This window comes from Ambystoma mexicanum, chromosome 6q (assembly GCF_040938575.1).
Source record: "Ambystoma mexicanum isolate Mex_15411 chromosome 6q, UKY_AmexF1_1, whole genome shotgun sequence".
In the NCBI taxonomy this organism is placed as follows: Eukaryota; Metazoa; Chordata; class Amphibia; order Caudata; family Ambystomatidae; genus Ambystoma; species Ambystoma mexicanum.
This window is the reverse complement of record NC_090937.1, coordinates 100711698-100737164: the sequence shown is the minus strand read 5'-3', so window position 1 is coordinate 100737164 and position 25467 is coordinate 100711698. Positions and strand designations below refer to the sequence as shown.

At 45.0% G+C, this 25467-nt stretch overlaps 1 protein-coding gene across 1 annotated transcript in view; it reads right to left on the bottom strand.

The window, feature by feature from the left end:
• Positions 1-25467, bottom strand: part of STPG2 (sperm tail PG-rich repeat containing 2) — a 2646564-nt gene that overhangs the window by 895197 nt on the left and 1725900 nt on the right. The gene's annotated exons all lie outside the window — the stretch shown is intronic.

Here is a 25467-nt window from a genome sequence, read left to right as displayed (position 1 = left end):
CAATTCTTCAGAGGTGTTCAGAAGAGCAGTTTCTGTGCCTCTGGATGCTCGGAATACAGATTGTGAAGACTGCCAACAAATTCAGGGTGAAAGTTAAGTTATCATGCCATCTTCTTTCTGGAGAGGAGCGCCTGCTACCTTTTTTGAAATATTTGAAAGTTAAGTTGGGTTAGGGACAACTTCTCAATTCCCAGGAAAGGGGTGATGAGATGGGGCAATAGTTGGATAGGCAGGAATGGTCCGCTGACGATTTTTTAAGGAGGGGCACACAAGGGAGTGTTTGAGGTAGGAAGGAAAAGAACCAGTAGCAAAGGAGTGGTTACAAAGATCAGCGAGATCAGGGGCAAGAAAGGAAATGTTGTCCTTGATGTTTCTGGATGAGCAAGGTGCAACCTGTTTGGAAGAGACCTTCATGGAGTTGTCAGCTCTGGTGACAATTACACAAATAAGTAAAATTGGGTATCTAGTTCCCAGAAACTGGATTCCAGGTGATATCAGTATTACACAAAGCACCAGCATTATTTTTAATTATTATGATCATTCTATTGCAAAGCTCCCATGAGTAACATATCATGTCTATTTCCAACCAGCTCAAAAGGACAAATGGCAAGCAAAGTCAGTCTGCTGGCAGGGTTGGAAAGGACTGCATTGTGAAGGGAGCAGAAGACTTGGAAGAGAGAGAGAGAAAGAGAGAGAGAGAGAGAGAGAGAGGGAGAGAGAGAGAGAGAGAGAGAGAGAGAGAGAGAGAGAGAGAGAGAGAGAGAGAGAGAGAGAGAGAGGGAAAAGGGTACCCATAAAGTGTGTGTTCTTTTGCAAAGTGTACTTCAAAACATAGGCATTATTTAACCATGAAAGATTTCAACATTATGTACTGGGGCTGTGTGCCAGCACAGGCTCGGTAGAAAGTGACAAGTTTGGCGTTACAAGCTTAGGCTTATTATTATAACCTTATAGGGCATGGGAGGAGCCATTATCAGTAGACAGATTACCTCCGCCCATGACTTGGGAAAGGGCCACTATCCAAAGCGATAAGTAACCTTCCGAAGGTCTGTCTGCTAAAAGCAATAAAGGTTTTGCTGTTGTGATGGTGAAGCAAAACATGTTACTTTAATAATGAGTATAGTACATAAAACATATTAGAAAGTTAAATGTCGTTCAGTTTAGTAATATTTAAAAATCTAGGTTTACTTTATGAGGACAGCACTTCCATTGTGAGCATGATTGAACCGGAACAGTTTGAGTTGGAGCTTGCTTACATACGTGAAAGCATGGTTTTATGTTTCAGCTTTCACTTTCTAGGTTAAATTAGGTTGCAGTGTGCCTTGTTGAAAGACATCTTGCTAGTAAATTGCATTGCGTTTTCTTGAATGCAGAGAAACAGGCCTTGTCTCTAACCAGTTAAGCAGTAACCATTGTCTTTGAGCTGAAACACTAGTGACTTCAATGCAAAACCGGATACTGGAAATGGAATGCAAAGGGTGGTGAAGTCTGTTGGCAGTCTAGATGCCATGGCCCCGGACGACAAAAGGTGGCTCACAAGGCTTCCGGGGGCGATGCATGAAGACAGCATACGGGAGGCAGCCGGAGCCCGCAGCAGGTAGGTGGGAGGGGATGGGTGAGCGTGCCATTCAGCGGTGGAGGGTTTGTGTCGGACCCCCTAAAGGGATTAGGAGAGGGCCATTTAGAAAAGGCTGAACCGGCGGAATGTGGCCCTTCGGACTGGTACCCGCAGGTTCGGCCTTTTGTAACATAGATCTGATGAAGCCAGGCGCATGGAATGCAGTAAGACCTTGGCGAAGGATCCCTAAAATTGCATCTAACCTTAAAGAGTACAGATGGAGGCCCCTCCTAACAGCAAAGCAATTCCAACCTCTCTGGCAGAGGAGGTCGTTGTTTGGGAGCAGTAGTCCCCCTAGGGCTCCTTTCAGATCCCGAAATACCCCCACTTACCGCCTGCCAAGAAGCAAATATTGGCGCCCACATGATGGCGCTTTTCCCACTTTCCCCCAAAATGTGTTGCAGCCACTCCCCTTTGGTTGGAGTTTGCACTGGCGGACTTCCTTCGTTCTTTCTGATGCCTGGTGCTTTTGTATTCATTGCTATTCAATATCTCAACAAAAATGTGCGCTACCACAAAACTCGAGAGGAAGGCTGCTGAATACAAAGCTTGGACATTAAGTCAAAGCGCTCAGATGACTAAACCTTGCGCACGGTCAGAAAAGCATAATGGAAATTATTGTTCGAGTTAAAAGAACTTGATGCCCCCTTTAACCCTCCGCTTTGTTTGATTTGCCAAAGTACATCATTGTAGTGCAAAGTGGGTTCTTTGATATGCTACTTGATAAAATGACTCTCAGGGTAAATATGTACAGATTTTGTAAACTGAATACAAATACTGTGTGTGTCAGCTATTTGGAATGCTAATCGTTGGATGAAGGACAGCCACTTTCACTTACAAATGTACATTAAGGGAGACATTTTGAAAACGATTGGATCGAACGCTAATACGCCCCAAAAAATCAATCACGGCTCAACTGTGCTCTTTGTATACAGAGCCCTAAAGAATGGCGAACTCGCAATTCCCCGAGTTAAAATATGTAGTGACTCGAAGCCAGCATTAGCGTCTTTGCAATAAGAAATTGGTAGTAGCCTTTTTATAGAGTCTGAAGGAAAGCTCATATGTATTCAGCTTCAGTGTCGGAGCCCGGCTGAACCCCCTTGTACAGCAACTGTAAGGAACTGTTGTGCCAGGCAACTGAGCTGAAAGAATGTTCTGACAAATACAAATGTCATGCGACATCCTGTGTTCCGTAGTGCGTCTCTCCGGTGTTCCACGCGAACGCGAAGGACGACGAATAGGGGAGCCGTGCTACCTGCAGACCTAGTATATAGCCAGCTGCTCCCTGGCTGACTGTAAACCCGGCGCTTCTCATCAAGCCTTTACTCCAGAGGAGTTCCATGTAGTTCCATGCAGTCAAGTTCAGGAAAGCTCACGAATTCCACTCGACTCCCTCTTCACTGCAGCCGCAGCAGCACACCACGGAGGAGGGCAGGAGCCCTAGCCTCCTGAGCCGAGGAGCATCTTCATCTACACACGGTTCGGCCGTGCTTCGGATCACCCTGCCTCACCGAATTCCCTCAAGGGCGAGGGCTGCCATCATATCACAGTCAGGTATGCCCATCGTGCATATTTATTGATTTCCAGCTGCACGAGTTCTGAAGCGCAACGCTTCGTGAGAATCGCCTGACTTCGGCAGATTCTTCCGCCTGGCCCAGCAATGGCGGGCGCATCGCGGCACCAGAGCGAGGCTCTGGCCGCACGAATCAGCTGTTGACCTCCCCATTCATAATTATCCCCTTCCGCCGGCAGGCGGGAACGCCGGCCTCTCAACAAAGGCCCGCACTAAGGCCCCTGTTTGCCCCCTGAATCACTCCCTCTTCACTGCAGCCGCAGCAGCACACCACGGAGGAGGGCAGGAGCCCTAGCCTCCTGAGCCAAGGAGCATCTTCAGCTACACACGGTTCGGCCGTGCTTCGGATCACCCTGCCTCACCGAATTCCCTCAAGGGCGAGGGCTGCCATCATATCACAGTCAGGTATGCCCATCGTGCATATTTATTGATTTCCAGCTGCACGAGTTCTGAAGCGCAACGCTTCGTGAGAATCGCCTGACTTCGGCAGATTCTTCCGCCTGGCCCAGCAATGGCGGGCGCATCGCGGCACCAGAGCGAGGCTCTGGCCGCACGAATCAGCTGTTGACCTCCCCATTCATAATTATCCCCTTCTGCCGGCAGGCGGGAACGCCGGCCTCTCAACAAAGGCCCGCACTAAGGCCCCTGTTTGCCGCCTGAATCACTCCCTCTTCACTGCAGCCGCAGCAGCACACCACGGAGGAGGGCAGGAGCCCTAGCCTCCTGAGCCGAGGAGCATCTTCAGCTACACACGGTTCGGCCGTGCTTCGGATCACCCTGCCTCACCGAATTCCCTCAAGGGCGAGGGCTGCCATCATATCACAGTCAGGTATGCCCATCGTGCATATTTATTGATTTCCAGCTGCACGAGTTCTGAAGCGCAACGCTTCGTGAGAATCGCCTGACTTCGGCAGATTCTTCCGCCTGGCCCAGCAATGGCGGGCGCATCGCGGCACCAGAGCGAGGCTCTGGCCGCACGAATCAGCTGTTGACCTCCCCATTCATAATTATCCCCTTCCGCCGGCAGGCGGGAACGCCGGCCTCTCAACAAAGGCCCGCACTAAGGCCCCTGTTTGCCCCCTGAATCACTCCCTCTTCACTGCAGCCGCAGCAGCACACCACGGAGGAGGGCAGGAGCCCTAGCCTCCTGAGCCGAGGAGCATCTTCAGCTACACACGGTTCGGCCGTGCTTCGGATCACCCTGCCTCACCGAATTCCCTCAAGGGCGAGGGCTGCCATCATATCACAGTCAGGTATGCCCATCGTGCATATTTATTGATTTCCAGCTGCACGAGTTCTGAAGCGCAACGCTTCGTGAGAATCGCCTGACTTCGGCAGATTCTTCCGCCTGGCCCAGCAATGGCGGGCGCATCGCGGCACCAGAGCGAGGCTCTGGCCGCACGAATCAGCTGTTGACCTCCCCATTCATAATTATCCCCTTCCGCCGGCAGGCGGGAACGCCGGCCTCTCAACAAAGGCCCGCACTAAGGCCCCTGTTTGCCCCCTGTTCGCCTCCGGAGCCTTGGAGCCAGTGTCTACTCGGACCTTTAATCCATTGTGAGTAGAGGGACACCCTCAGTCTACACTATTGTGCTTTCTGGTATGTCTTCTGCTACTCCGCAATCATAAACATTTGAACTCGGTTATTTTCACCTTCGATAACTGTTTGCTGCATACGCTTATGCCTCCAATTCCACCGCCTCTATGCGTTACTGCTGCCACCTCTTAATAGTACAGTCATTGTCAGCCCCTAGTGCTTTTTGCCTTATGACTGCTATTGGCTGTGCCCTTTGGTTGCTTACGGACCACTGCAATTGTGTTGTGCCTTATGGTCGCTAACGGACCACTGTAATTGTGTTGTGCCTTATGGTCGCTAACGGACCACTGTAATTGTGTTGTGCCTTATGGTCGCTAACGGACCACTGTAATTGTGTTGTGCCTTATGGTCGCTAACGGACCACTGCAATTGTGTTGTGCCTTATGGTCGCTAACGGACCACTGCAATTGTGTTGTGCCTTATGGTCGCTAACGGACCACTGCAATTGTGTTGTGCCTTATGGTCGCTAACGGACCACTGTAATTGTGTTGTGCCTTATGGTCGCTAACGGACCAGTGTAATTGTGCTGTGCCTTTGGTCACTAACAGACTACTGTAATTGTGTAAGTGTCATATGGTCGCCCTCGCGATCTTTACCAGACCACGCGCTCTTAGACTCTACTAGGTCAACATGCCCCCCACCAACAGTCTAACTACTGCAAACTCTCCTCTGTACTCTCTCAGTACCCTACTTACCAGACTGCTGCCCACCCTTCTCCTCCTTATACTGCACTCTGGCTGGACTGCACTATACCATACCACCACCCCTATCTACCACTCTTACTTGCATCACACCTCAACTATGCCATCCCACGCTCACCACACCAACCCTTACCTTAACAACCCAGCCCTCTGGATCCAGCACTTCGCCACCAGACCTTTACCTAACCTACCCTGCTCTATCTCCTTGAGAAATGCTAGACTTGGCTCGCGTCTTACCCATGCTTCCCATCATTTCGCTCACCGCATCAAACTGCCTCACCCTTTGTCACCACCCACACTTACACCTAATCTACCACCATCTTCCAACTCCCCTAACTCAAACAATATCAAAGGCGCGCTAATCAACGCCAGATCACTCCCGGCTCACACCCTAGAAGTAGCTGACTTGATCCTCAACCTTGACCTCGACTTTATAGCAATCACTGAAACCTGGCTCCACCCAGCTTCAGGTCCTCTTCTCTCCCTCGCTATCCCTCCAGGCTACAACATTATCAGACATGACCGCAATTCCATCCAATCTAAAGGAGGTGGCATCGCCATCATCCACAAAAACGCTCTGAACTTCCACCTCTCAGCCACACATCACTCCTCCACTCTGGAAGCACTGACAGCTAAACTAGCTGTCACACCTAACCATTCTATCACCTTCCATCTACTCTACCGGCCACCCGGCCCACTATCCACCTTCGCGGAGGACCTCTCTAACATCTTCACACACAACACCAAAGCTAACTCCCAGGTCATGATACTGGGGGATTTCAACTTAGGTCTCCACGACCCCAAGGACACTGCTGCTTCATCTATTGACAACATCCTCACTAATGCTGGATTCACTCCGTTCCTAAACCAACCCACCCACAACAAGGGCAGAACCCTTGACTGGCTAGCCGCCCTCAACTGTCCCATCAACATCACCTCTAACCAACAGTGCGCTTGGACAGACCACAACTTAATTACATTCAATATTGAGTCCAAACCTATCAGCCTCCCTCACAGCATTGCCCCGGCTATGGCCACCCGTAACAAACGCAACATTACCTGCGATAGACTCCTCCCCCTCCTCCTTCCAGCTCTCAATGACCGGGATCCCTCATGCTCTGACCCTACGGCCCTGGTCGACACATTCAACCGGGCCATGCTTATAGCCTTAGACACCATTGCACCTTCGAAACTGAGAAAATCTAAACCTCGAGCCCACCTAAACTCTTGGTTTACACCCCATCTCAGAGCTCTACGCAAAGAAAAACGAATTGCAGAATCCCACTGGAGAAGCAATCACTCTCTAGCTAACAAATCATGCGTACTCCTGGCCACCCTTAACTACAAGGAAGCTATATTCCAGGCAAAAAAAGACACATACAACAAACGCATCGAACAATCCAAATCTAACACCAAAGAATTGTTTAAAATCCTAAAAGAACTTGAAACTCCTGTTACTCCACCTGACACCTGTACCAAAGATAGCACCTGGTGCTCCAAAATCCAAGAAGCTCTCCTAGGTAAGATTGCCACTCTCCAAATTAAAATCAACAACAAACAATCTAGCCTTCAATCTAACCCTCTACAGATCCCTATACCTACCATAAACCTCTCTATCACAGACTCTCTGACTCCTTTTAGCTTCTCTCCACTCTCCATTCTCGAAGTGGAAAAGATCATCACTAGCCTTAAACCGTCCAATTGTCAGGGTGACCTTTGTCCTGCACCTATTATTAAGGAAGCAGCTCACGACCTAGCACCATTCATCACTACGCTCATCAACTCCTCCTTTAGCTCTGGGATTGTACCGGACAATCTTAAGGATGCGTGGGTCATCCCGCTTCTGAAAAAACCTACCCTGGATCCCAGCATACCCACAAACTACAGACCAATTACCACTGTACCTTTTTTACTAAAAATCCTTGACCGCGCGGCCTACCTACAAATTCAGGAATACCTTGAATCAAATAAACTTCTGGGACTCAGGCAATCAGGGTTCCGGCCTCGCCATGGCACTGAGACCGCCCTTATCGATTTAAAAACGCAGATCGAAGATCTCAAAGACAAAGGCAAACTGGCGTTATTACTTCTCCTGGACCTCTCTGCTGCTTTTGATCTTGTCAATCACAAAATTCTCTGCCATCACCTCAAATCAGCCGCACATTTCTCAGAAAATGCCTCTACTTGGATCAGATCCTTCCTTGATAATAGATCAATGCGCGTGTTTTCCCCACTTGCGGCCGCACCACCCGCTCCGGTTTCTTGTGGTGTGCCTCAAGGGTCTTGTGTCTCGCCCACGTTATATAACGTGTTTACCAAACCCCTTTTTGATATTCTGGACCATTTGGGCGTCACGAATACTAATTACGCTGACGACACCCAGATACTAATCCCCATCACAGGAGACTACACAACTGACTCCCTCGCCATCAACGGCATCTACCAGGTCATCCAAGCGTGGATGGCCCAACACGGCCTCTGCCTAAATGATGAAAAGACAGAGCTCCTCATTCTTGGTTCACCACAAAAACTCACTAAACTTGACCCTGCTTTCAAGTCTTTCACCATTGATGGGAACACCATCCCTATTGCTAAGGACACGAAAACCCTAGGGATTTATATTGACTCAACCCTATCCTTGACTAGACAATCCAACGCAGTCTCATCTGCAGCAGCGTATACTTGCAAGCTCATCACCGCCTGTCGCCCGTTCCTAACCACAGCCAACTGCGTAACCTTGGCCAGGACCCTCGTACTATCCAAGGTCGACTACTGTAATGCCCTCTATCTAGGTACTAATCTCCGCAATCTAAACAAGCTACAAATTGTCCAAAACAATGCGATCAGAGCGGTCCTTAACATTCCTAGGCGCCAGCATATATCTGACACCAGGCGCAACCTGCACTGGCTCTCTATCCCACATCGCATCTCCTTGAAGTCCCTGGCTCTCACACACAAATGCCTCCACAACCAAGCCCCTCGCTACCTGGCAAACAGATTCTCTTTCCACAATTCCACCAGACCTCGCAGAGCGGCCCAAGCCAACTCCCTTGTCATCCCGCGTTTTAATCTCCAAAGATCAGGTGGAACCAGCTTCCCCATCCTGGCAGCCAAACTTTGGAACTCACTCCCCAATGACCTTAGAGCAGAACCTTCCTTCCTGAAATTCAAACACCTTACCAAAGCCTGGCTATCCGCCCAAGACAGCTAACACTAGTTTACTGCCCTACTTGCACTTTGACCTACTCTGCATCCCTTATTAACTATCCTGTAAATCACTGCCTTATCGATATTCGCTTGAATGTATATTCTGTAAATTCTCCTGTAATACTCTGTCACATTGCCTTGTCATGCTTTCATCTTGTTGTAACTGAGTTAAGCGCCCGGTTGCCCCTGGGCCTGGTGCGCTATAGAAATAAATAAAATACAAAAAATACAAATACATCACTGGTGTCAGAGAGACGTACACAACGAGTCATGTGTATTAGAAGGACATACGGTTTCTACAGAAATACAATGTTGTTCCCAATTGTTCATGTTTTATCTCCTGCCTATTTTCCAGTGAGACCATTGTTCTCATTTCTTATTTTCAATTTGTTTAAGGAAATGTGTTTGCTGTGGATGTCCTCCATTTTGTGAGCTGTTTTCAAAGCTTTAATGAGGAAGTGACATCAGAGGAGGACATACAGTGGAGTCTACAAACCCTGTACAGAAGCAAAGGGGCACAATCAAGTTTGAAATTTCTATCACATTACACCAACAAGTTTATTTACCTACACACGACAACGGTGCACGGGGGCCCAAAGGCAGGCCAAGAAAAGTCTAATGAACTAATTAAACCAAGCGTGGCAATGATCTTTGTAGACCTTGCAGTGGCAGCCAAGTGTGTTGCTAGGTCTGGAAAATATCAGGGGTTAAGCTAATGTCGGGAATGGCTGGATTCAGGGCTAGCTATGGACTTTTGGTTGTAGTCCCTGAGCTTCTATCCGAGGCTACAATTAAAAGAACCGGGGCCATAGCCCCCTCAGACACCCCCTAGCAACGCCTCTGGTGGCCGCAACTTTAACCGTTGCGAGCACACTGGGCTTTGGTGAGCTTCACCTTCATGCTTTAGGTGGCAGTGTCTCCACGGTTGCAACGCAGTATGCGACCTTGATGATTAGAGCAAAGCACCTCTTAGTGCAGCCGTATACTACATTCTATTTGTCAATTGATGGAAAGGGCCTATCCCGTGGTCCTTTCCTAGTATTGACAACTCATCACCGCTATCTTCTGAAGGGAGCTATGCTGAGGACCCACAATCTCCATGGACATCGATAAGATGTCAGGAAGGTCTGGACTGCTCCGAGCTGCAACCATGGGAACGAATAACATCCCATGCTACGTCATTATACTGACACAGCTCTTCAAAAGGATGAAAAGGCAGCCAAAACAGCACAGGTTTAAAAGCAATCTAATAATTAAATGGGGTACTGCCAAGATCTAAAACAGCAGGATATAGGGGGTACTTAGCAGAAATCCTACCATTTGCTTAAAAATCTTTTTCCTACCTTAACAATGATGTCTACATCCGGATGGTCCCATAATTGACTACCATAATAGGCAGCCGGAACCGCTTGAGCTTTGTAAAGGTAAATGATTCCACAGTTTGCTGCTTAGAGATCGCATTGACCATGTATGCCTTTTCCGATTGTTTTCACTTGTATGCCATTAATGTTGCCAGCTTAATAAATTCAGGAATATAAACATAAAATGTACCTGTGTCAGCATTGTTCCTTCGAGGCAAATATTAATATTCATCTGGCAAGTACGGTGGCATGCCATCACCACCATTTTATTTATGCTTACTGTAAGTTTACTCTCTTTAGAAAAGGTGGACACCATCTCTAGTTGTTGTTTGAGCCCAGACAGTGTTTTAGAAATATCTGTGGTATCCTCTACTAAAAAAGAACAGCTGTTTTCCTATTTGCCACTTTTGGGGCGCCTGCCCTTAAATTAAGTAATAGGACTGCTAGAATATTAATATATATTCGCTATATAAGGGGGGCTACTATGCAACCTCTGCCAAACCCTTTCAGTAATTGGAAGAGAGTCAGTAATGTCATGGCCTTGGCCATGGCGTCCCACCACTGTGGCATAGTCTCCTGAAATGTGTACCAGGATTTCAACATTGTCTAAACCCTCCCACAAAATGTTTCACTCTACTCTATCAGATGTAGTTTTAAAATCGATAACATTTATATGAAGTGATTCTCTTTGTAAAATCACATAATTACTAAAAATCGAAAACAAGAAAAATGCCTGGCCCGCTCTGCCCTTTTCTGAATGCCACATGAACCTCCCTTAGCCTAGAATCGATACTTTTTGGAACCAATCTTCCAAATAACCCAATAAAATGTTACTGTACATCTTACATAAACTACCTATCAGTGAAATGTGCCACATTTTTGAAGATGGGTCTATCACACCCTGCTTCCGACAAAATTAGCCCAGTTTATTTTATGAAATACATAAGTTAAAAAAGTGACACTAATGGATGGCTCAGCCTTAAAAACCGCAATCAGTAATATGTCTATCCCGGGGGCCTGATTTCTGAGAAAATAATGATTTATGGACAATAGGTACAATTATGGAGCGGACGGCCATAGTCTCCAAGGAATCATCATATGAACCACTGTTAAGGGTGGGATTAGCCTCATAAAGTTCAGTAAACTAGTGATCCCAAGGCCTTGATCCATGGAATTATTTGCGTGTAAAACGGGAATTTGTGTGCCATTCTGGCCCCAAATCCATATTTGACGAATGGGGATTTGCAAATCCCAGTTTTACACTCAAATAATTCCATGAATCAGGGCCCAAGTGTCTCTAGTTATCGAAGACTGCATTTCGAGACGTCTGTCTGCACACATGCATCAAAACTATCAAATGCCAGGAACCACTATTGTCCTTACTGGCTGCGGCGTACCTTAAGGACTCCCATTGGTGTCCCTCATCTTCTAGCTTTTATTGCCTATTAAGATTCTTATAGTTACTATGTAGTCAGGTAAGGTCTGCACTGCTGGTGTTTAATTGTGGCACCACTTGAAGTATATTGTCTACTTCCATCCTGTCCCTATGCTGGGATGTTGCATAGCATAAATAAGCATGTATTAGTATGAGACTCATCTTGATAAATTGCTATTATTAAGGATGATGCATAGATGGCCAGAGTGCAATACTTTGTCCTGCCAGTTCCTTTATCTTGGCGAGTTAATGACATGTTTCCATCTTCAGATGAATCTGGGTTGCAATTTCATCAAATCCAGAGCAAGTGTTAAGTGCATGTACTGATGTTTTCAGTGGGATTGGCAGGCAATTGCATGTTTTTCTGTGATTGCTTGCTATGGTCACAGTGATTTGGCTTCCTTCTTGGCCGCTCCCCCCATTGAAAATTTCTTGGAGCAGACCAATCAGCTTTCCGAGCCTGATTCTTGGCAAGGGTGTTACATTTCTATGATGACACCTAGACCCATATGGGAGGGTAATGAAGTGGCTCCAGCCAATGGTGTAACCTGGTACATTTCTGATTCTGCACTTTCTTTTGGTTTGAGATACATCACATCTGATGCAGGAAGATTGGTCTGCTGATTTGGCATACAGACTGGCCTGACAACTGAACAGCTGTGGAAGTGATGTCGCACAGAACAGCAGCTAATCGGTGGAGCGCCGCAGGCCTCAGGGATGGGTAGTAGCCCTCCCTCCTTGAGAATTACACAGTTCTGAAGCTGCTGGCTCAAGTCCCAAGGCTGTGTCAGGCTGCCATACAAAGATATTATGCTGTTACAAAATATGTTTTCTCTCCCCCTCTTAGGCGAAATGACCTGTTGTTATGATATGTACGGCTAATGGGAGGAGAATAATATGTAGCTTTTGCATTGTACATAAGTATGAGCCAGGCCTGTGAGGGGCAGAGACGAATGCAGCCCTCCAGTGCCTGTTGTGTGTGTGTGTGTCAACATTACAGCGCTTTTCACCCAACTTCGGGCCTTGTGTATTATTTGTGTCTGAGTGCAGTGTGCCCGGAATAAGCAGGACGAACCTGTGAGAAATGGATATATTGAGGATAATACCTTACTGCCTTATTCACAACCCTACTGGTCCAAGGTGTGGGGTATACCAGTGGCCAGACTTCTATTGCTATTGGCACCCAAGTCATCACTGGACAATGACCAAGCTGCTTTGCTGTGCAAAGGATGCGACTCTCCTCTCCACAGTCACCTGTTTTCCACTCCCCTTTTGCTGTGTCCGCAGAAAGTCAACCCTAGACTTAGCTCTTGCAGACAACACCCAGCAGGGATTTACCAACCTGGTTGTTGGGCTGGGAAATACATTGACCAACCCACAACTTAACGGTTTCCACAATTGAAGAGAGTGCTTGAACACATCTCAAGCCTATCACACAGAGAGTCCACAGGCACTTGAAGAGGTTCTCAAACCTGCCAGAATACAAGCCCCACCCCGGGGATCATTACTGTTCACCTTTCTTTTTTTCAGAGATCTTCCTCTTGATCCTCTGAATTTGGGATCCCACACATCCAAGCAGAAATAAGCATTTTACCGATCTTTCTGTTCTACCCATTCCCGCTCCTTGAGAACAACCTACCACTCCTCCACCCCCTCCACCGTATCTCCCCCACTCCAGATTTTCTATTTACTTCCGCAGACTCAGGTTTGGTTCTCCAGGTTTGCCCCGATACGCTTTTCACACCAGATTTGTCACTGTGAGGCCACAACGGTGGTAATGGGCATATTCTAAATGGTTATTTACATTTACTTTCACATCCAATTCCTGTGGATTGCCCATGCATAAAGCATTTCTCTGACAGGAGAGCAGCTGAGTGGCAGAGCCGACTTAGCCCTCCGTCATTCAGTGGTCGATAAATCGGTTACCATAACGTGGGGTGATAATACCTGTTATTGCAGCATTTAAAAGTGGGAGGGATACTGCTAAATTAGAACACAAATTATCATTGTATAATAGCATTATTGTCTTATAACTTGAATACGGAATCTGAACTGAAGCCTGCGCTTCATATACGAAATTGACACATCACAAAAAGGCCTCTCAATTTGGTCTGGGCGTTTTTGAGGCCACATTATCTCGGGTAGCAACAACTGATCAATAATGTCCTGCGCTGAAGCGTTATCCAGTGCGGTGCGAGTATCTACCGCCATAGCAGCGGCAGTCCAATTGCTGATTGGGCACAGGCCGTGCATTGGCATCAGGGGATTGGGGCAATTATGAATGGCAATGAAATGCTCAAGGTCTTCAGTGGCCAAGCCTGGTGGAGATATGCTTAATGTGCAGAATGCAACAGTGCGTGCCCGCTAACTCCCGCTAACGCTATTTAGCTTCGAGAAATTGTTACAAGATTCTTTCTTTTGTGCATCAGACTGTAGTCAATCCCCCATTCATTATATCTTTCTTTAATGCACCACTACCAGCCCTAAATGCACTGTGAATGTTTGGGTAATTTTGACTTTACTTCAATGGTCATGCTTTTATCCTGCATAAAACAAAACATCAAGCAGATGCAGACATACAGAGATACAAAGTCTCAGAATATTAAAATGATTATTTGATAAATACAGCATCTTAAAATACGATATGAGTACAATGCATGATAACACCTCTATACACCCAATCAGCAAGAGGGGAGCAAGCTCACAGCCTCACATATTACCCAGTTCTAAACAATGTTTATGTTAACCTTGATTTTAAGAACGTTTGCTCGTGTTTCAATATCTGCACAGCATGTTTCAGTTTTGTAAATAATGTGCCTAATTCACAAAGAAAAAACACAAAGAAAAAGGAGAGAAAGCAATTTCCATCAACAAAAAACCTTTGCCTATTGTAAAAAACGACCCTTTGCACAGCCAGACACCATGTAATTATTAAGCAGAATGTATCTCTGCACCTCATATGAATGCATTTTCGTAGAGTACACCTCAGCAAAGGTAAAGATCAGACTTTGCATATATTGCAATGCCACACCACCCAATGGATTTATGCATCTCATAGACAACACATTCGGTGGATCCATATTGTTCTTGTCGGTTAGAAGTTATGGTTACATTCCCGCCAATGTGTGTTTTCAGAATTATTTCTATTGTCTGATATTTTTGCTGCTTAGCATTAGTGAGCCCCTACATTTTTGTATTTTATTTTATTGTGCATTTGTTAGGCGCTTATACATCAGAATTCTGTTTCAAGGTGGCACCAGTCTAAATGGGAAGGGAACAGGGGAGAGAAAAAATATTGGAAAAACTGTAAATATATAATTGTGGTCCTACTTGGCCTTGTGGTATTCGGACGTGCAAGTGCAGTGAAGAGAAGAGAGAAGAGCAGGAGGTAGGGATGGGTGGGGGCGCCGAGTGGAGCCAAGGAGGAGGCCTCAGGCTAAGTGCTAGTGCGGGCGACTCCGAAGGGTGGGATTTAGAGCTGCCAAGCAGGGGCCCGCAGGGGCAGTGCAGTGGGGGAAGATGCTGGTACCTACTTGGTAGAAGGGCCTGGTATCCTGTCAGATTCATGAGGACCATGCCACCGGTCTCAGGGGCAGTGGGGTGATTAGCAATCAAGGGAAAGAGGGAAAGAGGTCGAGGAAATCAGAGTTTTGAGCAGTTTGCAAAACCTAAGGAGGTCTGGCTCAAGTCTGAGAGGGGCAGAGAGGCTGTTCCGAAGGGAGGCACCAGCCGAAGCATTTGACAATCACAGAGTTAGAGTTAGAGGAGTGGAGGGCAGAGGCGTTGCTAGGAGGGTGCTAAAGAGGCTCTAGCCCCTGGTCTTTTGGTTGTAGCCCCAGATAGAATCTTAGGAGCTACAACCAAAAGGCTAGCTAGCCCCCAGTCCCAACAGTCTCAACATCGGCGTAGCCCCGGGTCTTTTCCAGACCTAGCAACACCCCTGGTGGAGGGCTTTAGCAGGAGAGTATTTGGGGAGGGATAGTTGGAGATAGCATTGTCCCAGGGCCCACAAAGCCTTGTGGATGATGCAGAGGGTCTTGCATTTTATCCGTTCAGCCACCAGAAGCCAGTGGATAGATTTTAAGAATGAATAGATACAGTCCCTAGGCTTGAGGCCAAGGATAAGTCTTGCAGCCTTATTCTGGATTAGCTGGAGGGGGCCTAGGGAGGAAAGAGGGAGATTGAGAAAGAGACTGTTGCAGGAGTCCAGCCTACAGAGGACCAGAGCTCAAGAGACACTGAGCTTCTGGGGGAAGGTGAGGAAAGGGAGAATGCCTCTGAGGAGATGGAACTGGAAGTGGGCCTTCTTGGTAAGGTCCCGGATATGAGGGGTGAAGGAGAGAGCATCATTTTAACATGACCCCAAGGTTTGTGGCCTCACAGGATGGTAGGAGTAGAGGGCTCAGAGAGGGTGGCCAGAGGGTAGGAGGGCAAAGGTGTCCCAATGAGAAGGATCTCCATCTTACTGGAATTAGATCATTAGCTGCACACCATGCCTGAATTGCGGACAGACAGTCAGGGATTAGAGAGGAGGAAGAGGAGGTAGTAGAGGGATGTTAGATCGAAAGCTGTATGTCATGAGCATAGCACTGGAAATAGAGAGGGAAGGAGATCAGCTGACCCAGAGGGGCGAGATAGATATTGAAGAGACATTTATTTATTTTATTTTGCATTTTTAAAGCGCTCACAAAGCCCGTGGGCATCGAGGCGCTGTTACAGGAATTGTTTGTTTTTTCAGTTGCGTAATTGTTTTTTTTTGTTGTTGTCTTAGTTGCGTATTTATAATGCGCTTAAACACCCAGAGCCAAAAACCATCTAAGCGCGGACCCGGGGATTGCACCTGTGTTGCTTCGTGTCGTCTTGTTTCCAAGGCGTGCACGTTGCCGTTAAGCTAGCCTCCCGGGACATGGCGATAGGATAGAGCCCTGGGGTACGCCACAGATAGAAAGTGTGGTGGTGGATGAGAAAGGGGCCAGGTGCAATTGGAAAGGGTGATTATTGAGGAAAGAGTTCAGCCAACCCAGTGCCCAGTCAGTGAAACAGAGTAAGTGATGCAGTGATGCAGCTCTGTAGATCAGACTTTGCATCGCTCGCTGGAGCTTAAGCTGCATGGCCCAGAATTCATCCAAAGGAAAATCATACCTTGCAAAGCTAAAAGGATGGCAGGATCCAACAAAGCTGTTTTAATTATGCTGCCACATTATGAAAAGAAATGGTGCACCTTGTTTGCTGACTTGACCACCAAATTGTGGAAATCGGTGCCTAAAAGAATCTGCACATGGCAGGACCACCTAGACATTCAAAAGTGCTCAAGATCGTTTTCTTTTTCACAATACACTAAGAAACCCTGGGCCTCAAGTAGACCATATAGAGATCCCACTCAAACATTATACCTATTGTTGACAGGTCCCATCACCAAACAACTTCAACTCAATATTGAGAAATGGTCATGCAACCAAATGCACCAATACCCACCCTTAGGAATATATACCATCTGCAAAGAATCAGATTACCCCCTCAGCAACTGAGAACACTCATTTAAAACCAGAATTTAGGGCCACAACCCATCAGCAAACACATTTAAGGAATTCTACTTTACCCAACACCTGCCCTTTCTCTGTTCTGAGAAGACTACTGTGCCATCATTTAAAGCATCTTCTCGGCCTCCAACCTTATCCGGCTCCCTTCTCCTTTAGACTTGCATTCTGCATGAACCTGTTCTCTCTAGCAGCCCCCATACATTTCATAACATTTTTCATTTAAGTACTGAAAACATCCACACACCAAACACCCTCTTTGACCTTCGCTCTATACCATAACCTGCATGCTAATCACCTCTGCGAGGCTACACACACCATCTGTGATGATGCCCTCGGATGACATCTGGCATGGAGCAAGTATACCCAGAATAAAACAACACCATGAGTCAAGACAAAAAAAAAGGAACCGTGGGAGTGTAGAGGAGGAGTCCTCACATACTGGAGTATCAGAGAACAAAGTGCAGCCATAGTGGTGAGGATAGACCAGATCAAGAGTGAGTGAATTGCTCGATATAGACATGGAGACAGAATGAACCTTGCTATGTTGCAATGAAATTATGCTTGCTAGGACTTGAGGTTTGAGTCCTGGTTTATTCTTGAGGAAGAGAATAGAAATACTGCGATATCCAAATAGAAAGAAAGTGTTGTCACAGACAACCTGACAAACTCTTTGAAAAATACAACTTTTGTGGTGGTTAATACTTGTGTGATTCCTTTTGTTATATTTTAGTGACATATTGTGTCAAAGTGGGATGCATGTAGACTTCACCATAAAGTCCAAGCCACAGAACCGGGAGGGCAGTTAAAAATATCACAAGGTGATAGTATTGAGGTTTAGCAAACCCACCCATGGTACTTATATCCTTTCTAAAGTTGCAAATCTGGATTCGATTGTGTAGTGACCAGAACTTTCATGGGAAAGAGAGAGTGCTCATTCAAACCAAACTACAGATCCCAGTTCCTTATTCAACAGGCGGATGACATCTAGACGTGATCTTGATCTGGAGAGTTTAATTGTTGTTGGAGATGGAGTCATGAAGCAACCCTAGAGAGGACATGTCAGTGTAAATAGAGGAGATAAAGTGGTGCAGCAAATCTGCAAACAGATCACTAACCCAGTGTTGGAAGAAGTTTTCCATTGCTAGTACACTCAGCAGTCCAGAAACCTGACACGGATTTTGACCAGGCTAACCTCAAACCTACACATCTCGGGACAGTCAACACCCAAGATCATTACTTGAGGAAGTGTTTCTGGCCAGGAATATAAAGCAACATAAAAAGATACTGCAAGTCCTGCAATATCTGGCACAAAACCTGTAACAAAGCTATTCCAGAGACGCCTTTACAGCCACTGCCTAGAATTGATGTCCATTTTTATACAAAAGTAATGGATATTGTGGGACCTCTCAAGTCATCAACGAAGGAGTTCCACTACATGCTATTCAATTTAGATTGCAGTAGGCAATAACTAGACGTTTTTAGAGTTGCAGGCCAACATCCAAGAACAAACATCTTTAAAGTCCTAAAATTGTATCGATCGACAGTGAAATTCCGCGGAGAAATACTAATAGTACAAGGTGCTACTTTGACATCTAAAATAGCAGTTGAGATACATTCCCTTTTGCAGATCACTTCTACATGCTCCTCAATATGTCATCCACAGATTGATGGTGTGGTTGAGATGTTTAGTAAGACTTTGATAAAACGTTTAATGAAGTTTGTGGACAAATAGAGGTAATACATGTGCATTATTATTAACATAGTTCCTGTTTGCAATCCAGAAGATTTACCAAGCTTGTTTCTCCAGATGCTAAGTGGTTTGCACAAGAAATCGACATGGTGTCCTGGACATAATTAGGCAAAGATATGGAAGAGCAAAGAAGCTCCAGCCCAAATCTCGCAGTGATCATTCAGGAAATTCAGGAAATAATCCACTGCATCATAACTATCATAAAATCATAAAAGAGATTTTCAAGAAGGCCCAAGGGAAACAGAACGACCTGCCGGCTGGCCCAACTCAACTATGCACCTCCAAGATAGGTTATAAAGTCATGAATCTGTTACTCACCCAAGATAATATACTATTAGCATGAATCTTATAAGTTGAATGGAATTCCTTTGAACTTAACTCATCAACTTCACCAGTGTGAAAACTAAAAGAAAGATCAAATCTATCATGTGAAGCTGTAAAAGATTTGGAATTCCCAGGAAAATTAAACTCAACCCATCACGTATATCACCAATAATGGCCAGGAAGATCCATATTATCCTAGAAAGGTTGGTATGCCATGACAGTCACTCAAAACACAGATCTGTACAAACTCCTCCAGGATTGTTCTTTCTGATAAACCAGGCCCATTAAATTTCATCAGTCAATACCCGTATTAATTGCTGCTACCCTGCAGAGCAGTCATACAAGAAGTCAATGAGATGTTGCAGATGAACATTATAGAAAATCCTCATTTTTCTTGTTCCAAAGATTCATGGGGCATATAGACTTCAGGAACGTTAACTTTGTTTGTGGATTTGACACCCATCCCCAAGCTTACATCAATTAAGTAATTGAGCATTTGAGACAGCCCACATATTTCTAGTCCACACAAAATGGTATTGGCAGGTGCCACACCATCCTCAGGAAAATGAAAAAAAAACAACCTTTTCCACCACGCGTGTCTTTTCCTGTTCATGCATTGCCATGTGTCAAGGTGAGATAATTCAATCTTCAAATGCATCATCTCTTAGAACATCATAGAGAATATGCAAGGGCCAATGTTGATGATGTTACCATCCACAGTCTGACATGGAAAGATCCTTTGAAATGCCAGTAACACCCAAAAAGGTGCTAGCCTAACCACCATTGGAGTCAAGTGTAAATTCACTGCATCACTGGTGCAGTATCTGGGGTATAATGTGAGAAATTAAATAAGTGTGCAAGCCAAACAAGATATCTCATTAACTAATAGGTGTTTCCCACAGTTTTCAAGGCAGGCTAATCTCTTGAGGGAAATGCTATCCAACAACAAGCCCAACCCATAGAAGTAGAACAATTCTGCCCTGATAGATGTTTAAGACTTGAAAAATCTCTTATGTCATCTACCATTGTTACTAACACTGTACTCCAAGCAGTCATTTTCTCCCCAAACCGATGCATCAAGGGTAGGTTTGGGAACTGCTCTGTAGCAGATCTGAGATGGAAAGGAAAAGCCCATCCTTTTTATCAGCCCCAAACAGTTTCAATGGCCAACCTTTTTTCCAACGTTGATTAAGAACGTTTGGCTCTCAAGGGGGCACTCAGGGGGTACTCAGGTTCCTCACTACTAGTTTGCTGGACAGCATTGCAACCTGATCATAGATTGTCTTCTTGTTAAATAATAAACATATACCAATGCATGGATATTGATGTACTTTCTAGGGTTGCAACACAATCACTTTTCCTCCCTCACCCTGAACAGATGTAAATATCTGAATACAGATTTTCTGAACCACTTCCACTCTCTGTTTGGTTCTCAATATGTGAGATGGATGTTCATGGAGAACATTTATGGCAAGTAGTATCAGTAAGTAACTGCCTCACTGGGACAGGCCCAGAAAACACAGAGATGTTTTCCCTCAATTTCAATGCCAGATTTCCATCTGAGCGATGCTATAAAGGAAGGATTAGAGGGGAACAAGGGTAGCACGTAAGCGAAATCCAGCACAAGGAAAAGCTTCTGTGCCAGGCTGGCAAGGAGAGGCCAGACCACGAATTGGAGAAAAGATGGATGTCTAAGAGAGAGCCAGTGGGTAGCAGCAGGGATGACAACTACACACAACATCCAGAAGTACTGAGAAATGGTCAGTGCTGAGAAATGCTGAGGGCAACGTGTTGCAATGCAATGGGAAACACTGGGAAGACGAGAGGCCACCGGAAGTAGAGCTGAAGAGAGACCGGTAATCGTTGTCTCAAGCGCAGAGAGGTCTGTGGATGGCAGGAATGCAGGAAAACAGGAAAAGGCCAACAGACATAGACAAGGGCTCCTGGGCAAAACCAACAAGGACTATGACACGGATATGGGGCCCCAAACGTACGCCGCCCAGTGAGAAGCAGCAACTGCGAAACCTTGAAACCTGCAACTTTGTAGACAAAGTTATGAAAGCCACTTGAGGGTGGATTTGATGTGAGAAGTACTGATTTGATAGGGTTGGAGGCAGGGGTTTGCATGGTACATGAGAAAGAGAATAACTGTGGAATCCTGGGAGTTGAAGGCAAACTTGCTATCACCACTTGACAGAGTTTGACTTGGGATGCATTGCATCTTGGAACTGGGAGACACATGAAAAAGAAAATAACTGGACAAGTTATCAGTCCTGAACTTCAGTTCAAAGTTCCTAGTGCCCCTTCAGAAAAAGTTTGGCTTAGCGAACAAGTAAACCCTTGAAGGTGGAGACGAGGTGCCTCCTTGAAAGGGTGAATTAGAATAAGTAGGGAAGCAACAGAGTTATTGAACTTGGATTTAACACTCCTAGGAGCTCAGGAATAATCTTTTTTTTTCTTTCTGAGAAGCAATGACGTCTAAAACCTGGAGATTAACTTCCTACTGGCACCTCAGAAGGTGCTTAATTTGAGAAACTTTGAATGTACAAAAGTGTGGAAAATGTGACTGGAGAAGCATTGAATCTTGGCAAAACATCATTGGAGCACACATGAGAGAGACTGATCAGTAAGTCACAGTTCTTAGTGAATCATAAGAAAAGACTATTCTGAAAATGACAAAAACACGGAACTTGTAGTCAAAGTTCCAAGCAACTAATGAGAAAAAAACAGGTTTGAAAACCACAACATTCTGGAACTTGGAATCAACATTTCTAGCGCCTCCTAAGAAACTGCCATGTTAACCATTGATATATTTGAAGGGTCTGATGCACCCTGGTGGTTGATGTCCATATCTGTGTTTATTGATAAAGAAGACAGTACAATCCCTAAGACATCCAGGCAGAATGATAGCAGCGTTCTGGACCACCTGAGCAACTCATTGAAAAATAAAACTTCTGTATTATGTATGAATCGATGACAAATGTTTCAGCAGAATGTTTTCCTCAGTGTGAGATGCACTGTATGCATTCCTGAAATGATATGTTATGCACTATGTAATTCATAAATGCTAGATTTTGTAATTGTAAGTTATATATGCGATTCTTGTTATTTCATTAGTCCAGTATTGATCATACACTGTACCATGGTTTTTGCAGCATTGTTGCTTCTAGGAGCGATGTTTGCAACACATACTGACATTTTAGAAATTCATTGAGTATGTAGAAAGTTGAGTTCTTGATGATATTTCTCTCCCCACAGTCTAGAGTTTCTCAAATGGCAGTATCCCTTATTCTTAAAGGTATCTCCAGTCTTGACATCTCTGAGCCGTGCCAATGGATTATGTCTTAAACACATTCTTCAAAATAATGATTAACCCCAAAGGCAGTCATACACATTTCATCACAGGTGTTTGATACAAATCCCATGTCCAGAAAGTGGCAAATCTGCGATCAACTTTAGCATCCAAAATGTTAACCCCAAATTCTCTTGTTCTACAAATTTGATAATTGTATGAACTGCGTATTCTTTCCAGAGAACAAGGATATCTGGGTAGGTTGCATCGAAACTGCATATGTTTTATGTAACCTGCTCCTCCACTACTCACAGACCAATACAGATTGTCAGGCGGTCATGTGCTCAGTATAAAGGTCATACAATTCACTAGTGGACGCACATTTGCCAGAACATCAAGCAAACCTCTCAAATGCAATGGAAGGTGGTTCGATCTCACTGTGTTTTCAGAATAGAACAGCGAATCTTCAATACATTCCAACAAATGCAATGGGTGCTAGGGCCCGACAGAGAGGACTGGAGCATGAGAGAACAACGTTAATAATCTATATCTGGCAGACATGGCTTAATAGATGAGGGAGAATAAGAAGCGGGATGAGGCGCGAATCTTGTAGCTAAAATACTTGTGAGTTCCTCAATAGATTTACAAGCACGATTTCACAGAGAAAGTCTGACTTACCCGTGACTCACACCTGGAGAGGTTGAGTCGATTCACAAAAGTGGTTACTCTGCGTAAATGAAGCAAACACCTAATTTACTAAGTCAGCAGTAAGTCAGAGCTACTCGTAGTAACTCAGAGTAACTTCTTCCGTTAAATGTATCACCCTCTGCAGGTGAAAATCAAGAGAAAGTCAGATCCACTCCTGGTAAATTCCTTGTGACTTTGGCCTTTAAATGCAATGTATAAGAAGGAGAATGAAAAGAATATCAGTGGTAGTCATTACTCTCTCAAGGGACTTACATGATGCATTTCAAAACCATTTAATAAGCGGTCTAGGTTTGCAAAAGTACAAAAACTGGTCCACGATGTTAATGCAGCTGTTCGTAATTGCATCTGGCTTAATTTTTCAGTTGTGTTTATTAGATCATTCTATGTGGGGGCACACATTTTCGTGGCAGAATAGAAACGCCACATAGGTTTCATGCTAAAAATTGTGTTTGTTCAGGAAACAGTTGTTAGGTTTGTTTTCTGCCCTCTTAGGGGCTCATGTTGCTCCAACACTTAATTTGTAAGCCACCTTTTTCCCTGCACATTTGCACTCTGCCTTGCAAATGAGTAAATGCTGCCTGGCATACTTGCGTGTCAGGCATTGATCACAATTACATTTAAATGCTGGCCGACAAGTGAGCATGTTGGACAGCATTCAATTTTACTTGTGAATGCTGATTCCCATGCGCGCATTGTAAGCAGTGTTCACAGTTACAATTAAACGTTGCCATGCAAGCATGGCAGGCAGTGTGTCCAATGGATGCCAATGGGCTCTGCATGCTTTATGCTGGTGCATAAAGTCTTTGGGCTCCATAGGGATGCCCAACATTTGTGTCGACATGAAAATGCATGCTGGCGCAAATGCTGGAGCATCTGTTTGGCAGAGAGGAAGGGAGGCGGTGGAAACTCAAGCTGCAGTCTGTGCCTCCTCTCCCCTATACAAACGATTGAAAATGTGGTGTGGCGTGAATAATAGTCCTTTTAAGCCTTTTATTCATGTTACACCACAATTGAAAATGAGCTCCTTAGTATCTTCCAGTACCTACAGTGGTCTAACAAATACAACTGAAAATCGAATACTGAAGCCTTGTGTATGGTAGGGTGACTGTGTGAATACTGTGCAATTCTTTTTCGTGAATTTAAGCTCTATAATACACAGGGAATACACGTTGTTCTTTCTATACACAGCAAAAACATATCATTAATTTACAAAATACGACGACATGGTACAGATAACGCATAGCTACCCTCCAGTGACTTAAGTCAAATGTCATTGCTTGCTAAAATCTGTTTTGCAGCAAATAATGGGAATAATTCGAATACAACATGTGTTCACAGCATTGATGTATACGAATACATTGTAAGAATCCAAGTGTTAATTATATTTATTTAAAACGATTTTGATTTTGTGGTCTGATTATTTTTGGTTAATACACAGTCATCATAATAATTTAGCAAGCTGAAAGGAATGCACTAAAATTAAGCACAGCTATTGGCAGCTTGCAAATCCAATGGACGTAAATTCCGAGCACACGATAAAAGCCCGTCAGTGCGACTCATGAGTAGTCCTTGTGTTTTTATCAGAGATGAACTCACGAGCAAAAATGGATGGTGAAGCCTAAGAATTGATTTGTACAGACAGGGGTCTGAGGGTTCTCTAGCAAAGACACAAAAAGCAACGGGGGGGGGGGGGGGGCGGGGTCTGTAACTTAAAGAATTTGTTTTGGGAACTTTGGGAACCTGAGGCCAACAGGGTGGACGCAGTAATAAACCATTTCCAAGAAGTTCAATTTCGTATCAAGTATTTATGATTTTTTTCCAGAAACAAACATTAGAAAAGTCAAAGAAAACCGCCACAAATCAACAAAAACATGGCAAGAGTGTTCACATTGCTTCATGTTGCCACCTACGCCTACAAGAACCTTAAACAGAATGTTCTCATAGTGAGGACACACACAAAACCGATACATTGCCCTAAATCAGGTAGCTCTTTCTGCATACAGTGCCCATGCCACACCATAGCACCAGGTAGGCGTAAAGTGGGGGCATGATATAATAAACCTATCCACACAAACAGATAACCATAGTGCATTTCTAGGGGCAATATTTACTTTTAACATCTGGCAGCTGCACTAGGTTATACACTCACGTTTACACCACCATCAAAGTGGGGCTTCAAGAGATAACAGTATAGGGGCAATATGGAGAGACTATCAGTGTATATTAAGAGATGATAACCAGTATATCAGATTGGCAGTCAGGGGGGAGGAGCCTATACCCATCACACAAAAAGGTTCCTGGACAGGGCATCACTATAGAGTTGATGGCGGTGACAGCTGTCTCAATCAGTACTATGTCAAT